Here is a 19,932-nt window from a genome sequence, read left to right on the forward strand (position 1 = left end):
GACAGGTGAATCTCTATGAGTCTGAGGCCAGCTTGGTCTACAGAATGAATTCCAGGAAAGCCAAGACTGTGTAGTGAGATCTTAGCTCAAAAAAATATGCAAGTTTATTACTGTTTTTTCCTGCTTTATTTGAGAATTGCATATGCTCATGTAATACATTTGGACCAAATCCAGTATCCATTTCCTCCCTCTAATTCTTCCTATGTTTTCCCAACTGGAAGGGTCTATGTACATTGTAGAGAAAAATAATCATTAGGTAAGTTTATTGTTCTTTTTCATCTTTCTCTTCCCACATCAGTCACTATTCTCCCCCTTCTCTTTATTTTTCTCTTTAAATTAGACTCAAATATTCAAATATCAATTAATATAATGTTATGGAAAATAAACATTTTAACAGTTAGTTACAGATGCCCCTAGTCACACTTGCTTCACTTCGCCTCCTTTTGTTGCTCATTCTATTGACTTTTCCTTCCCCCGTCTTTCTCTATTACCCTATTGCCTATCTTTTCTCCTTATAGAGGTTTTCAAGGTCACTCTTTCTTTTTTTTTAAAAAAAAAAACCCTGTTATTTATTTACATACTTGTTTATCTGTGTGTATGAGTGTGTTGTCTGCATATCTACATGTGCACCACATATGTTCAGTACAGAGGGAGGTCAGAAGATGGTGTTGGATCTTCAGGAACTAGAGTTACAGATGATTGTGATTTACAAAATGGGTTCTAGGAACTGAGCCCAGGTCCTCTTCAAGAGCAGCAAGTGCTCTTAACTGTGGAGACATTTCCAGTCCCCTAATCTTAACTCTGTCATTTCCCCCATTCCACTCATACCCACAGTAACTGTGGTGGTTTAATTGAGAATGGCCCCATAGACTCTGTCTGAATACTTGGTCTCCAGTTGGTGGAACTCTTTGGGAAGCATTATAAGGTGTGGCCTTGTTGGAGCAGGTGTGTCACTGAGGTGGGCTTTGAGTTTTTGAAAGACTGTTGTTATTTCCAATGTTCTGACAGCCTCATGTTTGTGGATCATGATGTAAGCTCTCAGCTATTCTTTTGTTCTGCCATCATAAACTACAATCCTGAGAAACCATAGTCAAATTAAATTTTTATTTTTATAAGTTTGCTGATCATTGTTACATATAGCCTATTATGAGCCACAAGGAATGAGAGAGACAATACTTATAGGTTTCAAAAATTTTAATAATTCATCACATAAACAGGTCACTGATTGATCAGGGCTGCAGAACAAGGACTCAGGTGCTTTGATTGTCCTGATAGCCCTGAAGAGGAACAGTCGTAGGATTTATAAGGATAAAATTCACTAACATTTGTTGTCAAGTTACAGTTACAACATTTCACCAATCAGGATTTAGAGATTGAGGGCTTCCTTGAATGTTCAATCATTGTTAACTGATACACAGTGCAAGTCTTTCAGCCCAACCAATTATATTCATTTGTTCCTTATGTGGTTAGGAACAGCCATAATGTTCCAAAAACCTAAAGATGGATAATGACTATTTCTGTCATTTAGGAATGAGGTTGATCAGCCATTGGAAAGTTCTTCTCTATGGCTTGGGAATCAGAACTCTATTTCCCCTGCAGGTAAAACTGAATCTCATGTCAAAAAGGCAGTACTTAGGCCAAGGTGCTTTTCCCTGCTCCCTTCACATTGTGTTTATCACATAACAGAAAAGTACCTAAGACAGAAATGCACGTCTTATGTTTCCAAAATATTATCAGAGTTTATTATTTAAAATTATTGACATTAAAGAAGCACTTATTTGTAAACTATTACTGTATTTTCATAAAGTGCCTACTCTTTCTTCTTTTCTCCTATCTTAAGAAAGATGTTCTTCCTGTAGAAGAGCAGGGGGAAGGCTATTAAGAGCCAGAGGGGTCAAGAACACAGAAATCTCACAGAATCAACTAACATGGGCTCATAGGGGTTCAGAGACTGAGCCAACAATCTAGAAGTCTGCATGGGTCTGACCTAGGCCTTCTGGATACATGCTATGGTTGTATAGCTTGTTCTTCTTGTGAGAACACTAACAGTAGGAGTGGAGGAGGGAGGAACGTCTCTGACTCTTTTACCTGTTTGGGAACCCTTTTACTTCTACTGGGATAACTCATGCAGGCATGATATGTGCCCAGTATTATTGTAACTTGATATGCCATGTGTAGTTAACATCACTGAAGGGCCTGCCCTTTTCTGAAGGGAAGCAGAGAAGGAGTTGATAAAAGGAAATGGGAGGTGAGGAAAGGGCTGGGAGGGGAGGAGGTAGGGAAAACTGTGGTTAAGATGTAATATATGAAAGAAGAATAAATTAAAATAAGAAAAGAAATAGATTCTTTTCACATGCAATATATACTGATTACAGTTTCTCCTGCCTATATTCCTCCAAGTTCCCCCTAAACTCCCCTCCCACCTAGACTTAAACCAATTCTGTATCTAAGTAGAAAACAAACAGGTATGGTCACATGGCCACCAGAACCATTCCCATTTGAGTGAACGTTCCTTCCTCCCACAGCAAGGATATCATCGGGACCAAAGCTGCTGTTGAGGACCATGTCTGGGTCAGTGGTCCAGCTGCAACTGGGTCTGTGTTGATGTCTGTGACCTGTGTCACCTCAGGAGACCTTAGGAACCATGCATGATGAAATCAGAGGGCCATGCTGAGCCAGTCTCAACCTTTGCTGCCCTGGGAACTCTGGCATTGCCTCTCTCTGGGCATTGCAACAAGAGAGCTGACCACTACATGTGGGAGAGATGACTCCACCCCTCATCACAGGTGAAGATGAACCTACCCTGAGGGTATCCATGTAGGGGAGCTGACTATGCCCCCTTACCCTAGATGGGTGGCCCCAATAGCTTGGACTGACCAGCTTGGCTACCACCCAGGCCCACAGCCAGGCCTTGGGTTGACCCAACCTAGCATCTACCCCATCTAGAACCTGCTGGAGTTCATGAACAGATGGATACTGTAGAATGATACCTGTAAGATCTCCAAGACTAAGGATTGTCAGAGGATATCCCAGAAGAGCTCTGGTGAGGATCCAGTGAGAATGATGTACCAGAAACCAGAGGCCTTGAACCATATCAGTGACTCCTGCAATGAACATTTGCTACTAAAGCTGATGGGACAAAGGGGTATACTATATGGCACACTGAAGCCTCCAACACCACCAGGATAATGAAGACCTGTTGGAGAAGCAGGAAAGAAGAAGAAACAAAGAGATTTTTTTTGTTGTGATGGTTTGGTTTTGTTTTGTTTGGGGGTGGATTATTTTTGCTTTTTTTTTGTTTACATGCTTGCTTGCTTACTTTGTTTTGTTTTCTTTTGTGGGGCACAGCAGGGATGAAGGCAGAATATAGGGGACTGGGAGATGATCAGAACTGGGTAAATATTGTGAAACTGTCAGAGAGTCAATAAAGAAGTTAAATAAAAATATTTTATTTTTTTTTATTTTTTTATTTTTATTTTTTATTTTTTTTTGGTTTTTCGAGACAGGGTTTCTCTGTGGTTTTGGAGCCTGTCCTGGAACTAGCTCTTGTAGACCAGGTTGGTCTCGAACTCCCAGAGATCCGCCTGCCTCTGCCTCCCGAGTGCTGGGATTAAAGGCGTGCGCCACCACCGCCCGGCTAAATAAAAATATTTTAAAAAGCAAACAAACAGGCTTCTAAGAGCTTAATGTAATATAAATAATATAAAATATTTTTTAAAACTAACATGTTAAATAGAACAAAACAAGCCAAAGGAAAAAAAGCCCAAGAAAAAGCACAAGAAAAAGATATAGAACCAAAGACCCACTTATTCACATGCCCAGGAATCCCATCAAAACAATAAATGAGAAACCATAATATATACCCAAAAGACCTGTTTGACCTTGTGCATGCTGTATCATTTGTGAGTTCTATGTGTGTTGATCCTGTTGATTTAGATTGCCTAGTTTCCTTGGTGTCCTCCATCCTCTCGACTTTTACACCTTTTCTGCCTCCAGGTCTACAAGGATCCATGATCCCTGAGGGGAGGGAGTTGATACAGACATGTGGTTTAGAACTGACTGTTTCAAGATCTCTCTCTCTCTCTCTCTCTCTCTCTCTCTCTCTCTCTCTCTCTCTCTCTCTCTCTCTCTCTCTCCCTCCCTCCCTCCTTTTCCTTCCCTCCATCTCTCCCTGCTTTTTTTTTTTTTTTTTTTGCTTTATGTCTAAAAGCCACCACTCATGAGTGAGTACACATTATATTTGTCTTTCTGGGTCAAGCAGTGATTTAGTTAATACAATTTCTGTGTGATTAATTCGGGGATCTGGGCGGCCAAGAACAAACAAGCAGCCTCTTCCCCCAACAGATTGGCACGCCAATGTGGTCAACTATATCCACATAAAACCTAAGAAAAAGTAAAAAGCTAGACACACACAAAAAAACAGAGTCTACCACAGCTTCTTCCTCTGTTTGCTGCCTGTAGGCCACAGTTTCTTTAAAACAGCTCTTCCTGATTCAGTGATAGAAAAAAAAATAAACGCTGTTTCTAAAAAGTGGTTTCCTAGTCCATGCTGCCAGCACTAACTCTGGCTCTTTCAGGAAACCAAATTTTTGAGTGGGTTGTGTGGTCAGTGTGCTGCAAGTTACTTGGTAGCAGTATGGGCCAACAGGTTACCAGAGTTGAGGTGGTGAGCGTGGCTCCTACCTGGCAGTCTCAGAAGCAGTGAATAGACCTCCACCATGTTAGACTGAGTAGAGCCAAAGGGCAAGGCAGCCTTAGTCATAGTCAGGCCGTGGCTTAGAATTTTAAGAAGTGCTCTTGGATTTTAGATACACATTAGGCCAGATTCAGATATAAAAGACCTCTAAGGGCATGGTGGTGCATGCCTTTAATCCCTACCACTTGGGAGGCAAAGGTAGGTGGATCTCTGTGAGTTCGAGGCCAGCCTGGTCTACAACAGCTAGTTCCAGGACAGGTTCCAAAGCTACAGAGAAAACCTGTCTTGAAAGAACCAATAAAAAAAAAAACGTAATGACCCACATTGGAGCACTGTACTGAGCTCCCAAGATCCAGTTGAAAAGTGGAAGGAGTGAGAGTATGAGCAAGGAATTCAAGACCATGAGGGGTCATCCACTGAGACAGTTTGCTTGAGCTATGGCAGCTCACAAACTCCAACTGGACTGGGAGTGAACAAGCATGGGAACAACCAAGCCCCTCTGACAGGTTTGAACAGCTGGGGAAGACTGAGGGGCCACTGATAGTAACACAGGGATGTGTTTCTATTGCATATACTGGCTTCCTGGGATCTTTTTCTCTTTGGATGTAAACCTTGCTCAACCTAGATGTAGTAGGGAGGGCCTTGGACTTTCCACAGGGTGGGTGCATAGCACTCCCTTAGGGATTGAGGGGTGGGGAAGAGGATCTGTAGAGGGAGATGGAGGGAACTTGGAGAAGGGGAGGGAGTGGGAATTTGGATTGGTATTTTTTAAGTAATAAAAAAAATTATTGGAAAAAAAGACCTCTAAACAAGACACAGTGTGTTTAAAAACTGTACGTAGGATTGGGAGAGAGAGGAAAAAGATTAAAAAGACAGTAAATGTAATATAAAAGAGTACAGACAGTCATAGATTAAAGGAGTAAAGATAATAAAATAAATATTAAACTTGTAGAAAAAGTGATACAGTAAGAAAAATAAGCCATGTAAAGATGGAGTATACACAATAAGTCTGGATTATGTATATTACTGTGTTTTCTTTGAATTTTTTGACTGTGAAAGAGCTCAGTACAGAGAGACCTTTCATTGTATGAGCTGCTAAACTAAACCAACATATATATTCTAAAGGTATCATGACTTCAGAATTTAGGTCTAAAATTTTGTTGCTTTGAAAAAGAGGTCCTTCTTTTGTTTCCACAGAGGATGAGAACCTGGGAAATCCTTCCAGACTAATGTGGCTTGATGGACCAAGACCGCCTGAAAGGTCACCGTGAACACCCCCAAAATTGTTTTGCCCAACAAAAATCAGAAAGCCATTTAGAGAGAACTATGCCCAAATTTCCTAAATGATTGTTTACAAGTAAGTGTTTGTTACATTTAAAGTTGGATATGCTATAAAGATGAATACTTTGCTTTGATATGGATCTTGGTTTATCAATACAAATTTAAGGTCAATTTTGTTATATGTTTATTTCTACTCTTAGGGTATTATGCTTGTGTAGCTCAATTAAAAAATGTAATGTATAGATCCTGTTCTGGGGGACCCATCAGAGTGGTTGGTGAGTGTGCTCTTGACCCGCAGCAGGAGCCTGGAAACAGAGCAGGACATTCCCCGACCGCCTTCAGTCCCCGGTCATTTGGCAGGGGCTGCTCCCCTCTGCTGGAGCTTCTCTCTCCCTAACCCATCCCAGTTTGCACCCAGAAACCTCCTCCCTTCTTCCTCCCTTCTGTGGGGCCACGGGATCCACCAGCTCAACTGTTTGGGTGCTGGGACTGGGTGCTGAAGACAATGGGGAAGGCGGGAATTGCTTTGCTTCAATAGCCTGCCTGCAGCCAGGTAGGCCCTTTGTCAGTGAGGTCCCTGGCCAGCAAGGGAACCTGATCCTGTTTCATAAGATCCATTGGATAACATTTGAAGGAAGAGATGGGCAGGCACCAAGGGAAGAATTCCTCCACCAATCTGAAAAACAACATGAAAACACAAGAACCCAGTGATCTTACAACAGAAGGTCTTGAACACCCTAATCCAGAAGAAGGGGAAAAATTGACATTATGAAAGTGATAGAGTCTTTTAAACAGAATGTGAAAAACGCCCTTATAGAAATGATTGAGAAGTATAACAAGAAGTTTGAAGAAATGAATAAATACGTAAATGATACCCTGGGAAACCAAGAAAAAAACAATCAAAAAGGTGATGTAAACAGTTCAAGAATTGACAACTGAAATAGAGACAAGGAAGAAAACACAAACCGAGGGTCAACTGAGTATGGAAAATCTAGGCCAACGAACAGAGACTACAGAAACAAGCATAACTAATAGAATACAAGAGATAGAAGAAAGAATCTCAGACTCTGAAGACACCATTGAGAAAATAAATGCACTGATCAAAGAAAACAGCAAATACAACATATTCCCATCACAAAACATTCAGGAAATATGGGACACAATAAAAAGACCAAATCTAAGAATAATAGGGATAGAAGAAGGAGAAGAATTACAGCTCAAAGGCCCAGAAAATATATTTAACAAAATTATGGAAGAAAACTTTCCCAACCTAAAGAAAGATATTCCTATGAATATTCAAGAAGCATACAGAACACCAAATAGACTGGATCAAAAAAAAATCCCCTTGCCATATAATAATCAAAACACAAAACATACAGATTAAAGAAAGAATATTAAGAGCTGCAAAGGAAAAAGGTCAAGAAACTTATAAAGATAACCTATCAGACTTACACCAGACTTCTCTATGGAAACCATGAAAGCCAGAAGGTCCTGGATAGAGGTACTGCAGAAACTAAGAGACCGTGGATGCAAGCCCAGACTATTATACCCAGCCAAGCTTTCATTCACTATCAATGGAGAAAACAAAATATTCCAGGATAAGAACAAATTTAAACAATACGTAGCCACAAATCCAGCCTTACAGAAAGTAATAGAAGGAAAATCACAACCCAAGGAATCCAACATTGCCAACACTTCCTATAATAACCCAGACAACTAGCGACCCTTCACCAGCACAACTAAAATAAGGGAAACACAAAAACTCTACTACCAAAAAATAATAACAACTGTTGTCAACAACCACTGGTCACTAATATCACTTAATATCAATGGACTCAATTCACCTATAAAAAGGCACAGGCTAAGAGATTGACAAGAACTTTAAGTCAATGAAGAAAGAAATTGAGGAGGATACCAGAAAATGGAAGGATCTCCCTTGCTCTTGGATAGGGAGGATCAACATAGTAAAAATGGCAATTCTACCAAGGGCAATTTATAGATTCAATGCAATCCCCATCAAAATCCCATCAAAATTCTTCACAGATCTTGAGAGGACAATAATCAACTTTATATGGAGAAACAAAAAACCCAGGATAGCCAAAACAATCTTATATAATAAAGGATCGTCTGGAGGCATTACCATCCCTGACCTCAAACTCTATTACAGAGCCTCAGTATTGAAAACAGTTTGGTATTGGCATAAAAACAGAGAAGTCGACCAATGGAACCGAGTAGAAGACCCTGATTTTAACCCACAAACTTATGAACACCTAATTTTTGATAAAGGAGCTAAAAGTATTCAATGGAAAAAAGAGAGCATCTTCAACAAATGGTGCTGGCAGAACTGGTTGTCAACGTGTAGAAGAATGAAAATAGATCCATATCTATCACCATGCACAAAACTCAAGTCCAAATGGATTAAAGACCTCAATATTAGTCTGAACACACTGAACCTGATAGAAGAAAAAGTTGGAAGTACTCTACAACATATGGGTACAGGAGATCACTTCCTACGTTTATCCCCAGCAGCACAGACATTAAGGGCAACATTGAATAAATGGGACCTCCTGAAACTGAGTAGCTTCTGTAAAGCAAAGGACACTGTCACTAAGACAAAAAGGCAACCCACTGACTGGGAGAAGATCTTCACCAACCCTGCAACAGACAAAGGTCTGATCACCAAAATATATAAAGAACTCAAGAAACTAAACTTTAAAATGCTAATGAACCCAATAAAAAATGGGGCACTGATCTGAACAGAGAATTCTCAACAGAAGAAATTCAAATGGCCAAAAGACACCTAAGGTCATGCTCAACCTCCTTAGCGATAAGGGAAATGCAAATTAAAACAACTTTGAGATACCATCTTACACCTGTCAGAATGGCTAAAATCAAGAACACCAATGATAGCCTTTGCTGGAGAGGTTGTGGAGAAAGAGGCACACTCATTCATTGCTGGTGGGAATGCAAACTTGTGCAACCACTTTGGAAATCAGTGTGGCGATTTCTCAGGAAATTTGGGATCAACCTACCCCAAGATCCAGTAATACCACTATTGGGAATATACCCAAGAGATGCCCCATCAAATGACAAAAGTATCTGTTCAACTATGTTCATAGCAGCATTGTTTGTAATAGCCAAAACCTGGAAACAACCTAGATGCCCTTCAATGGAGGAATGGATGAAGAAAGTGTGGAATATATACATATTAGAGTACTACTCAGCAGTAAAAAACAATGACTTCTCGAATTTTGCGTGCAAATGGATGGAAATAGAAAACACTATCCTGAGTGAGGTATCCCAGACTCAAAAAGAGGAACATGGGATGTACTCACTCATAATCGGTTTCTAGCCATAAAATAAAAGACATTAAGCATATAATGTGTGATCCTATAGAAGCTAAATAAGAAAGTGAACCCAAAGAAAATCATATAGTCATCCGCATGGAGAGGGGGAAGTAGACAAGATTCCAGGGCAAAAACTGGGAACTTGCGGGTGAGGTGGCATGGGGCAAAGGGGAAATGGGATGAGAAATATGAGAAGGGGAGGATGGGAGGAGCTCAGAGGATTGGGATGGTTGGGATATAGGAAGGATGGATACGGGAGCAGCGAAGTATATATCCTATCTAAGGGAGCCATCTTAGGGTTGGCAAGAGACTTGACTCTTGAGGGGTTCGCAGGTGTCCAGGAATATGTCCCCAGCTGGTACCTTGGGCAACTAAGGAGAGGGAACCTGAAATGACCCTATCCTATACTGATGAATATCTTGCATATCACCTTAGAACCTTCATCTGGCGATGGATCGAGGTAGAGACAGAGTCTCAATTTGGAGCAACGGTCTGAGCTCTTAAGGTCCAAATGAGGAGCAGAAGGAGGGAGAACATGAGCAAAAAATCAGGACCACGAGGGATGCACCCACCCACTGTGACAGTGGAACTGATTTATTGGGAGCCCACCAAGGCCAGCTGGTCTGGGACTGAATAAGCATGGGTTGATTCCGGACTCTCTGAGCATGGCGGTCAATGAAGACTGATGAGAAGCCAAGGACAACGGCACTAGGTTTCGGTCCTAATACATGAACTGGCTTTGTGGGAGCTTAGCCTGTTTGGACGCTCACCTTTCTGGACGTAGATAGAAGGACCTTGGTCTTCCCGCAGGGCAGGGAATTTGGACTGCTCTTCAGTATCGAGAGGGAGGGGGAATGGAGTGGGGGGAGGAGAAGAGGAGTGGGGATAGGGGGAGGGAAGTGGGGGGAGGGCAATATTTGGGAGGAGGGGAGGGAAATGGGAAATGGGGAGCAGGTGGAAATTTTAATTAAAAAAGAATAAAAATAAATAAATAAGTAAAAAAAAAAAAGAACTTTAAGTCTTTGAATAAAGAAATTGAAGAGGATACCAGAAAATGGAAGGATCTCCCTTGCTCTTGGATTGGGAGGATCAACATAGTAAAAATGGCAATTCTATCAAAAGCAATCTATAGATTCAATGCAATTCCCATCAAATTCTTCACAGACCTTGAGAGGACAATAATCAACTTTATATGAAAAAAAACAAAACTCAGGATAGCCAAAACAATTTTATACAATAAAGGAACTTCTGGAGGCATTACCATCCCTGACCTCAAACGCTATTACAGAGCCTCAGTATTGAAAACAGCTTGGTATTGGCATAAAAACAGAGAAGTCGATCAATGGAATCGAGTAGAAGACCTGGATTTTAACCCACAAACCTATGAACACCTGATTTTTGATAAAGGAGCTAAAAGTATACAATTGAAGAAAGAGACCATCTTCAACAAATGGTGCTGGCAGAACTGGTTGTCAACGTGTAGAAGAAGGAAAATAGATCCATATCTCTCACCATGCACAAAACTCAAGTCCAAATGGATTAAAGACCTCAATATCAATCTGAACACACTGAACCTGATTAGAAGAGAAAGTGGGAAGTACTCTACAACATATGGGCACCGGAGACCACTTCCTACATATAACCCCAGCAGCACAGACATTAAGGGCAACATTGAATAAATGGGACCTCCTGAAACTGAGAAGCTTCTGTAAAGCAAAGGACACTGTCACTAAGACAAAAAGGCAACCCACTCACTAGGAAAAGATCTTCACCAACCCTGCAACAGACAAAGGTCTGATCTCCAAAATATATAAAGAACTCAAGAAACTAGACTTTAAAATGCTAATTAACCCAATTAAAAAATGGGGCACTGAACTGAACAGAGAATTCTCAATGCAAGAAGTTCAAATGTCCAAAAGACACTTAAGGTCATGCTCAACCTCCTTAGCTATCAGGGAAATGCAAATCAAAACAACTTTGAGATACCATCTTACACCTGTCAGAATGGCTAAAATAAAAAACACCAATGATAGCCTTTGCTGGAGAGGATGTGGAGTAAGGGGTACAGTCATCCATTGTTGGGGGGAATGCAAACTTGTGCAACCACTATGGAAAGCAGTGTGGCGGTTTCTCAGGAAATTTGGGATCAACTTACCCCAGGACCCAGCAATACCACTCTTGGGAATATACCCAAGAGATGCCCTATCATAGTACAAAAGTATTTGTTCGACTATGTTCATAGCAGAATTATTTGTAATAGCCAGAACCTGAAAACAATCTAGATGCCCTTCCATGGAAGAATGGATGAAGAAAGTGTGGAATATATACATATTAGAGTACTACTCAGCGGTAAAAAACAATGACTTCTTGAATTTTTATGCAAATGGATGGAAATAGAAAACACTATCCTGAGTAAGGTAACCCAGACCCAAAAAAATGAACATGGGTTGTACTCATTCATAATTGGTTTTTAGCCATAAATATAGGACATTGAGCCTATAATCCGTGATCCTAGAGAAGCTAAATAAGAAGGTGAACACAAAGAAAAACATACAGTTATCCTCCTGAATATTGGAAGTAGACAAGATTGCTGGGCAAAAATTGGGAACTGGGGAGTGGGGTGGGATGGGGGAAAGGGGAGATGGGGAGAGACAAGTGAAAAGGGGAGGGTGGGGAGAGCTTGGGGGAATGGAATGGTTGGAATAATGGAAGGATGGATAAGTGAGCCATTTTAGGATTGGCAAGAGACTTGACTCTAGAGGGATTCCCAGGGGTCCAGAGAGATGTCCCCAACTAGGTCCTTGGGCAGCTGAGGAGAGAGAGAGCCTGAAATGGCCCAATCCTATAGCCATACTGATGAATATCTTGCATATCACCATAGAACCTTCATCTGGCGATGGATGGAGATAGAGACAGAGACCCACCTTGGAGCACCGGAAAGAGCTCCCAAGGTCCAAATGAGGAACAAAAGGAGGGAAAACATGAGCAAGGAAGTCAAGACCGCGAGAGGGGCACCCACCCACTGAGATAGTGGGGCTGATCTGGGAGCTCACCAAGGCCAGCTGGACTGGGACTGAAAAAGCATGGGATAAAACCGGTCTCTCCGAATATGGTGGACAATGAGGGCTGATGAGAAGCCAAGGAAAATGGCACTGAGTTTTGATCCTACTGCATGTACTGGCTTTGTGGGAGCCTAGCCTGTTTGGATGCTCACCTTTCTAGACCTGGATGGAGAGTGGAGGACCTTGGACTTCTCACAGGGCAGGGAACCCTGACTGCTCTTTGGACTGGAGAGGGAGGGGGAAGGGAGTGGGGCATGGGAGGTGGGGGGAGGGAGAGGGAAAAGGGAGGCAAGGAGGGAAAAGTGAGGCAGGGAGGAGGTGGAAATTTTTAATAAAAAAATTAAATATGTAATATATAATCAAGAAATACAGGTTAATAGATAATCATCAATAATAGTCAAGCTTATAGTCATGTTAGTTAGGTTTTCTAGATGTAGAGAGATGTACTTCAGATGGATAGGCATTCTTCAAACCTTTCAGAGAATAATAGAATATGACATTAAATGTTTTAATAACTTAGGACTTTTCATGACAGTGGGACACATCTGCTCCTGGCAGCACCAAAACTACTTTTAGAGGATGTTGGGCATTGAAGAGGCTCCTTATGCAGTTTGTTAGCCATTTGGGCAAGAAACTGCTCTTGCATGGACTGCTTGGTGTTATGCCATATGAACTGGGCATGCAGAACCCACAGAAAGAATGACTACTGAAGCTGCCTAAAGAAGGTGAGACAGTCCTTAAGGGTTGCTGCCTCTTGAAAGAGTCTGCTAGACATTCTGTAGGACACAGAAGAAAGTGACTGACAAACTGCCAATATAGGTGGAACTGTTTGAAAAGTCTACTGGATACTATGAGCCAGTAGCCTGAAGATTGGTGCCCACAATGTGAAAGGAGAACTTTGAGTGACTGTCCAGGCAGTGAGATGTCTTTGTCAATTCTATAGTTTTGGAAGTTGCTTACAATGCACTTCCTGTTTACTTAGATAATATTATATCCTTCTGGGGTCTTTGATGGAGTTGAAGAATAGATAGTTATAATTACAGTTTTCCTTAGTTATAATAAAAGATAGAGTAGATATAAGTATTGTAAGTATAATTCTTGCTTGGTAACTGTATTGTTATATGTAATTTTGCTATGTTAAAGTTAAAACTTTCTTTTTTATTAAAACAGGAAAGGGGAAATGGTGTGGGAAGTCCTACTGTATATGTTTTGCTTTTATTGGTTAATGAATAAAGAAATTGCTTTTGGCCAATGGATGAATGGAATATAGCCAGGATGGAAGAGATATATAGAGAAAGAGTAGGCAGAATCAAGGAGAATCCATGTAGCTACCACTATGGCCACATAAGCCAGAACCTTGCCAGTGAACCACAAGCCTCGTGGTAAAGTATAAAATAATAGAAATTAATTCAAGATGTAAGAGCTAGCCAATAAGAAGCTAGAGATAATAGGCCAAGGAGTGATTTAATTAATAACAGTTTCTGTGTGGTTATTTCAGGAGTCTGGGTGACTGGGAACAAACAAGCAGCCTCTTCCCCCAACAGGTTACCTCACCCAATATTATGTTTTCTAGATCCATCCATTTGTCCTCAAATTTCAAGATGTTATTTTCAGCTGTGAAGTACTCCATTGTATAAATGTACCACATCTTCTTTTTCCACTCTTCATTTCAGGGCATATAGATGGTTTCTAGATTCTGGCTATGACAAATAATGCTGCTATGAACATAGTTGAGCACATGTTGTTGGGGTATGATTGAACATATGATGTCATAATTTTGAAGACTGAGTGAAACTACATTGAGTAGCAACCAGATTTTCTTTATCCATTCTTCAATTGAGGAACTTCTAGGCTTTTTTCAATTCCTAGCTATTATTAAGAGGGAAGCAATGAACATGCTTGAACAAGTGTCTCTGTGGCAAATGGAGCACCCTTTGGGTATATGCCCAAGAGTGGCGTAAATGATTCTTGAAGTAGATTGATTCCCAGATTCCTGAGGAACAAAACACTGATTTCCATAGTGGCTACATAAATAGGTAGTTTCACCAGCTTTGGACAACTGTTTTCCTAATTTCACCGTATCACCTATATTTTGTTGATCTCAGTCATTCTGAAGCATGTAAGATGAAATCTCAAAGTATTTTTGATTTGTGTTTCTCTGACTCTGCCTTCTTTTCTCTTCTATCTCTGCTTGGAGTTCCCAACCTGCTCTATTCTGTGCTGCCATAGACCCAAAACAGCTTCTTTATTAACCAATGGTAATAAAACAAATTCACAGCATACTGAGGGAAATCCCACATCACCTCCCACTTTCTGTCTAAATAAAAAGGAGGATTTTAACGTTAACACAGCAATGTTACATATAACAAAACAGTTGAAAGCAATAATTATCATTACAGTATATATATAATCTTTTATCAAAACTAAGGAAAATTATAACTATCCTTTTTAATTTCATCAAAGACACCAAAAGAACATAATATTACCTAAATTAAGGGAAAGTGTATTGTAAGCAACACAATGACCTTTTTTATGTGTTCTTGAATTCAGATTGAAAGTATTTGTTGACTATTTTTGCATTGATGTTCATAAGGAAAATTGGTCTGTAATTCTCTTTGTTGAGTCTTTAGACGCATTGCATATTAGGGTTACTATGGTCTCATAAAATGAATTACATTCTGTAAGGATGGATTTGTAGATATATATTGCTTTTCTTTTTTTACCTCAGCATGGATTTATGGTGATTGAAAATTTTTCTGGGTATAGTATTTTTACCTGGCATCTGTGGTCTCTTAGAATCTGCAGCACACCTGTCCAGGTCCTTCTGGTTTTTATAATTTCCATTAAGAAGTCAAGTGTTAGTCTAATAGGCCTGTGTTTATATGTTACTTGGTCTTTTCCCCTTAATGCCTTTTAATATTCTTTATTTTCTCTACATGTATTGTCTTGATTATTATGTGCTAAGGGGATTTTGCTTTCTGGTCCAGTCTATTTGGTGTTCTGTATGTTCCTTGTACCTTTATAGGCATCTTCTTCTTTAGGTTAGGAAAATTTTCTTCTTTGATTTTGTTGAAAATAATTTCTGGACCTTTGACCTGAGTTTCTTCTCTTTTCTCTATTCCTTTTTAAAATATAATTCATTTATTGATTATTTGGGAATTTGGCATCATGCACCCTAATTCTGCTCTTCACCCAGTCCCTCCATATCCTCTTTCACCCCTCACCCTTGCAGCACTTCCAAAATAAATTATTTTTAAAAAACCAAACCAAACCAAACCAACCAACCAAACAAACAAACAAAAATAAGAACAAAACAAAACAAAAAAAGCTTTATTTCTTCTTCTTTCTAACCTCCCCGACACCTCTTCATTCATCCTGGTGGACCTGGGAGCAGTGTGTCACATAGTTTATGGTTTTGTCCGATCAGCTTTAATAGCAATGTTCGTTGCAATGAGTCCCTGGTCTTCTGGTTCAAAGCCTCTGGTTTCTGATACCCTATCATCACTGTACCCCATCTAGGATGTGCTGGAGATTGTGAAGGGGCTGGTCCTGTGGAACAATAGCTGGAGGATCTCTGTGACTCAGGGCAGCTGTGGGAATCCAGTATTTTGGGCCTGGGTGTCAGCCCAGCTGGTCAATCTGAGACACTGGGGCAGCAAACCTCAGATGAGGTAGTGGAGCCAATACCATCAGGGTCAGTTCTCTTTCAACTGAGGTAAGGGGTGGGACCATCTCTCACAAGTGCAGGAGCCAGTTCTTGAGTGAGGATCAGGGTCAACTCTATTACTGCAGTGTCCAGGAAGGCAGGGCTAGCTTTCACAGGGCCAATGAAGGGCAGACCGGCTAAGCATGGTCACTGATTCATTACACATGGTTTCTATGGCCCCCTGAGGTGACACAGGCCACAGACATCAACAAAGACCCCAGCTGAAGCTAGACCACAGACACAGAAATGGTGTTCAGCAGCTGCTCGGCCCCAGCAACATTATAGCTCCAGGTAGAAGCATTAATAACACAGATGGACTCTCTGAGCATGGCGGTCAATGAAGACTGATGAGAAGCCAAGGACAATGGCACTAGGTTTCGATCCTAATACATGAACTGGCTTTGTGGGAGCTTAGCCTGTTTGGATGCTCACCTTTCTGGACGTAGATAGAAGGACCTTGGTCTTCCCGCAGGGCAGGGAATTTGGACTGCTCTTCAGTATCGAGAGGGAGGGGGAATGGAGTGGGGGGAGGAGAAGAGGAGTGGGGATAGGGGGAGGGAAGTGGGGGGAGGGCAATATTTGGGAGGAGGGGAGGGAAATGGGAAATGGGGAGCAGGTGGAAATTTTAATTAAAAAAGAATAAAAATAAATAAATAAGTAAAAAAAAATAAAAATAAATAAATATTCAAAAAAAAAAATAACACAGATCAGGACAGCTCCCGGACATCAAGAAGGCCACAGGTTGCAGCCCCAACTCCGGGCTTCTGTACGACCTTTGGTGGCAACACGGGCCTCAGACTTCAACACAGTCCCCAGCTGCAGTAGGACCACAGACCCAGACAAGGTTCTCAGCAACATCCAGGTCTGAATGTTACTATTGTCCCAGGTGGCAGTGAAGTCCATTAAGATTGGCACCTCCCTAGAGGCAGCATGGCACTCAGATACCAATCACAGATTCCAGGTGTCCACATGGCCTTCAAGACAAAAAGAATGTATCAAATCCCTATGAAACTGTAGCTAAAGACAGTGGTTAGCAACATGACATGGGTGCTAGGAACCCAACTCAAGTCCTCTTGAAGTGCAACAAGTGTACTTAACCACTAGAACATCATACCAATCTACCAACAGACATTTTTTATTCAATTTAATTTTTAATGTATTGCACATATGTGTGTTTTGTCTACATGTTTTTCTATGAACCACATATGTGCCTTGTGTCTATTGAGACAAGAGGAGGGCACCACATCCATGGAACTAGGGTTACAGAAAGGTTTAAGCTGCCTTTGATGTCCTGAGAATCAAACCCCATATACTCTGAGAAAGTACCCAGTATTCTTAAGTTAGCCATCTCTCAAGCCCCTCAATAATTAATATAGAGGTAAATTAATTGAGTCATGAACCCAAAAGCCAGAGAGGGTATAAATGGATTTAAAGATTCAGTTAGATACAAGAGATGAGAGACTCTCTTTACCCTGAACAATGAACCAAGCAGAAAGGGATTCTGTAGTGGAGGCTGCTTGTTGGTTCCTGGCCACCCAGCTAGCTTAGACCTGAAATAATCACACATAAATTGTATCAGTTAAATTACTGTTTGGCCCATTAGCTCTATCTTTATATTGGCTAACTCTTACATATGAATTTAACCCATTTCTATTCATCTGTGTATCACCACGTGGCTTACCTGGTAAAGTTCCCAGTGTCTCTCTCGGGCAGCTCCATGACTTCTCTCTGACTCCACCCTTCTTTCTCCCAGCATACAGCCTAGATTTTCCTGCCTAGTTCTGTTCTGCCCTTGCCATAGGCTCAAAACACTTCTTTATTCATTAACCAATAAAAGCCACACATAGACAGAAAAGCCTCCCACACCAGGATCACAAAAGGTATTTTATTCAAGTAAAACCAAGCAGAAGCCAGAATGTTGATACTGATAACATTTAAAACACTTTTAAATCAAAGCTATGGGAAGATAAAATTCATAATATCACAATAAAAGCCATCAAGTCATCATGGGAGTTATAATTGCTAAGACAGGTGATGACAGTTTCAGAGTATATTCTAACGTGAGAGTTAAGTTCTTTTTTTTTCCTTTGTAAAAATATATTTACTGAGTTGTTCCTATTTTCTATATTGCTAAATACCTTGCAATATACCAAGGTTGCTGCTTGGTCGAAAAAGTCGCTTTTTTCACTTGTATCAAAAGTTCCATGGTGAATTTTGTCTTATTGGGTATGGAGTGCTGTAACTGTGCTGCCTCTGCTGACCTTGTAGGAAAAATGATTCTTTTTCCTCTCTCCCATGTGGCAGACACCTGTCTTAAGATGTGATCTATTGAAAACATTTACTATAGAGGCTATTTTTACACCATATTGCAGTACATTATAATGATCCGGCAAAACATCATTATTCATAAATTTGAAGCAGCTTCACATATTGGCCCCAGCTATCGAGATAGATGTATTAATGGACAACCAGCAGCACCGGTTATGGGTTTCCCATTGTATCGGACTCTACTCAAAGTTATATTTAAATTTTTTAAATTGTTTTTTGGGATACATATTTTTCTCTGCTCCACTTCCTTCCTCTCCCCTCCCCTTCTACTCTCTTCCATGATCCCTATACTACCAATTTAGAGAGTTAAGTTCTTGATTCCCTTCAGGTATAAGAGGACAATCCCAAATGCTTGGCAAAAAAAAAAAAAAAAAAATGGGTGAGTTGATGCTTAAACTTACCCACATTAACAGATGAGATTTTCCATTTTGAGTGTGGTATTTCTTTTCTTTTTTAAAGAGCCTCTCTGTGTAGTCCTGGTTGTCCTAGAACTCACTATTTGGATCTGGATAGCCTTGAATATACAGAGATCTGTCTATTTCTGACTCTTGTGTGCTAGGATTAAAGGTGTTTGCCACCATGCTTGGCAGATGGGTTTTATTTTTAAAAGGTGTGGTCCTCCATGTAGAAGAGCATTTCCCCCCTCTCAGCTGTTTTTCTTTACCTGTAGTTCTTTGCAAACATATGTTTTTATTTTCTTTCTTTAAATTTTATTTTTTATTTTATGTCCTGGTTGCAGTTTCCCCTCCCTCCTCTCCTGCTATCCCTCCCTCTATCTCTCCTCCACCCCTCCAATCCACTCTTCCTCTGTTTCTGTCCAAAAGGGGGCTAGCCTCTTATAGTTATCAACAAAGCATGACATATCAAGTTGCCCTAAGACTAAGCTCCTTTCCTTGTATTTAGATTGGGGAAGGCAATCCATTGTTGAAAATAGGCTGGGGCAGCCCCTATTTCCATTGTTAGGAGTACCGCAAATAGACCAAGCTACACAACTGTCACATACATGTAGAGGGCATAGGCTGATCCCACGCAGGCTCCCTGGTGTTGGTTCAGAATCTGTGAGTGCCTATGAGCCAGGCTAATTGTTTCTCTGGATTTTCTTATGATGCACTTGACTCCTTTGGCTCCTATATTTCTTCCTCTCTCTTTTCAGCTGGATTTTCCATGCTTGGCATAATGTTTGGTTGTGAGTCCTTGCAACTGTTTCCATCATTTAATGGATGAAGGAGGTCTGACAAAATAATTGTGGTATTCACCAATCTGATGACTGGGCATAGCTAGTTCAGGAACCCTCACTTGTAGATTCCTGGGAGTCTGTCTTGCATCAAGTTTCCACCTGAACCTGAAAATTCCTCATTTCCAAACATCTCTTTCAGTACTCTTCCCTTCCACCTACCCATAGCCTGATACCTCAAGTACCCATTCCCATCTGCCCTCAATCTGTCCAGGACACCTCTTCTTTTCCCCCAGCCCAGGGAGATTCACACATCCCCCTTGGGCCTTCCCTGTCAC

At 40.8% G+C, this 19,932-nt stretch overlaps 1 protein-coding gene across 1 annotated transcript in view; it reads right to left on the reverse strand.

The window, feature by feature from the left end:
• Positions 1-19,932, reverse strand: part of LOC130868061 (leukocyte immunoglobulin-like receptor subfamily A member 6) — a 101,170-nt gene that overhangs the window by 38,432 nt on the left and 42,806 nt on the right. The window lies entirely within an intron of this gene.

Source organism: Chionomys nivalis, chromosome 2 (genome assembly GCF_950005125.1).
Source record: "Chionomys nivalis chromosome 2, mChiNiv1.1, whole genome shotgun sequence".
In the NCBI taxonomy this organism is placed as follows: domain Eukaryota; kingdom Metazoa; phylum Chordata; class Mammalia; order Rodentia; family Cricetidae; genus Chionomys; species Chionomys nivalis.